Raw genomic sequence first — 2,860 nt, 5'->3', positions numbered from 1 at the left:
TGTTTATGTGTGTGTGTGTGAGAGATAGACTGTGTTGTGAGTGTATATATATGTGTGTGAGTGTGTTTGTGTATGTGAGTGTGTGTATCTGTGTGTGAGTGTATGTATCAGTGTGTTTGTGTGTGTGTGTGTGAGAGAGAGAGAGAGAGAGAGAGAAAGAGAGAGAGAGTGAGAGAGAAAGAGAGAGAGAATGCATGTGTATATGCGTGCGTGCTTGCTCGAGAGACTGTCTTGTTAACGTGACCACTCTATTTGTATAGCAATCTGTCGTGATGCCTTTTATATATGTGAAAACGCTATAAAAGCTTTCCCATTGATTCTTCGCCCATCGTTCCTTACATCATCATGCAAATATTATGTATTCTGCCTTCTCCGTCCAGTCTCTCTTCAATCTACCCCATCCCTTCAAAGAACAGTACACAAACACATCACAAGAGGGTGTTTCATCCGACCCTCTTACGATGTCATCTTTCTTCTCTTCCTTTTTCTTAAACTCAGTAAGGATAACGTTATTATGCTTTCTGCTCATTCGAAAACCACACTTGAGACACTTAAACAAACAACAAACAGAACCAAAACAAACAAACAGCATAACGTCTTATTTTCGCAATTTTTAGGGTTTTTGTTTTTTAATATTTTTTTTTTTTTAACTTGTGCAAAATTGGTCGTTTTAAGGACAAGTGGGCAAACCCAGATTTCAGGGGTTTCCAGAAATCTTGACCTACACCAAAAGTGGGCATTACCCTACCTAAAGGAGAAGATTGGTTTCTTTGGTGTGTACATGTATATTTCTTCGGTTATAGAGAAAACGCTCCTTGTCTATTAAAGAAACTGAACAAGGGGCAAGAACTTTTCCTTCGATTTTCTCAAAACAGCATATTTTCGGGCGAGCCCTCTTGTGCTTAAAAGCGACCATATGTGATGGAATCAGGCTCTCGTCAATTTTTGGGCCTGTAGAGTTATTGGTATCATCTTAAAGCTTGTTCACTCGTCTTTATTTCGATGAAAGAAATATCCCTTTATCTTGAAAAAAAGTCGAGATATTTGAGAATGAAGGAGATGGGGGTCACCTGTTTTCAGAGGTAAAATTAGTGAAAAGATGGCCGCCAAAGGTTAGTTATTTCCTCATCTCAAGAGTCCGTGGTACTTGGAAATTTAAAAAATCCACACAGAAATGAGTTCTTTAATGGCCATGAAAGGTGTTGAGCCAAAAAACAAAAATGTTATACAAATTCACAAACCTGTGGAAAAATGCAAGTTTTTCCACTTTGATAATTTTGACAAGAGCCTGATTCTACCACGTTGCCTCACATATAATTTGGACAAAACTGTCTGAGACAACTAAGTTATCGAGGAGAAATTTGCTGGCAATTGCTGAATTCCACAAGTGGAAACCTCAGATAATGTCATTATAATACAGTAAAACAGCAAGCAAGGAATGAAAAGTGGTTGTGTGTGTGTGTATGTGTGTGTGTGTGTATGTGTGTGTGTGTGCGTGTGTGTGTGTATGTGTCTGTGTGTGTGTGTGTGTGTGTGTGTGTGTGCATGTGTGTGTGCAGGTAATTGACTTGTGAAAGTGGCTGTTGGGGCAGATTCTATTGTATTATGATTGAGTAATTGTTTTGGACACAGCAGTTTAGGGGGAGGGGGGATGGGTGGATTGTAATGTTTTACAAACCCACACACATACATACACACACACTCTCTCTCTCTCTCTCTCTCTCTCTCTCTCTCTCTCTCTCTCTCTCTCTCTCTCTCAGTGTCTCTTTCGTGGGAGGGGGGGTGGTCACTATGGGATTTTTAAATTTTCTTTTTTTTTTGGGGGGGGGATGGTATGAATAATTCCATTAACAAAAAAAAGAAAGAGAGAGATAGGATGACAGATGTTTGATTGGAAAGAAGAAGCAGCAAACCACACCAGAACACCCACCAACCACCCACGGGCACATGTTCAATAATTTATAAGCAACTAACCAAAGGCATGTTCAAAGTTGTGAGTCATTTCCAGCCTGGAATCACCTGAAATCTGGGTTAGCTCGCTTGTCCTTTAAAGCAACCATATACAGTTTGATATTGCTGCTCTAGTAATAAAGAGGTTAATGACTAATCATATTTCTAAAAAAAATATCTGCATTTATATAGCGCACGTCCACGCTTTATAGCATACTCAAAGCGCTTTACAATCTATACATTATAATTACCCCACCATACCCAAAAAATTAGAATACTCAGAAACATTCTCGGCTTCCCCGGGAAGCATAATACAGTGCTAGCAACCGATCAAGAGCTCAACAAACGCTAAACAAACTGGCAGGATTTGTCAGTGTATCTTTTTCTATCAGCATTTTATTATAACATTATTTTTGTATAGTATAATTGAAGCCAAACGAGGCAGGGGTAGGCCCAGAGCAACCTACGTGGGGAACCTAATCAAATGGATAACGGGGAAACATCAGGGAAACGTAGCTTTTTTTAAAGAGCATCCGAACAAAGGAATGAATGGGGAACTACGATCGCCGATGCCTGTCGCAGATTTTGCCACTGCATGATGATACCTGACCTCGCAATAAAGAGAATAATGACTAATTTAATGTCCACTTGTACCTTGGTCGGCTAAACTTCTGATGGTGAGATCTCATCATAGTTCTTTGATATCGGCACTGTTCCAGTGCAGGGGTGTAATCAGAGAAGTGGTCTTGATGCATAGGGCCTAAACTCGTCTGTTTATTTGTGTAGTGCGATAAAGCGACCCTTAGCTGAAAGAGGTAGATTGTGTGAGTGTGTTTGTTTGTATGTGTGTGTGGGTGTGTGTGTGTTTGTGTGTGTGTGTATGAGAGTGCGCGCGTGTGTGTGTGTGTGT

This window comes from Aplysia californica, unplaced genomic scaffold, assembly GCF_000002075.1.
Source record: "Aplysia californica isolate F4 #8 unplaced genomic scaffold, AplCal3.0 scaffold00958, whole genome shotgun sequence".
In the NCBI taxonomy this organism is placed as follows: Eukaryota; Metazoa; Mollusca; class Gastropoda; order Aplysiida; family Aplysiidae; genus Aplysia; species Aplysia californica.
The sequence above is the reverse complement of the archived record's forward strand: the minus strand, read 5'-3'. Positions refer to the sequence as shown.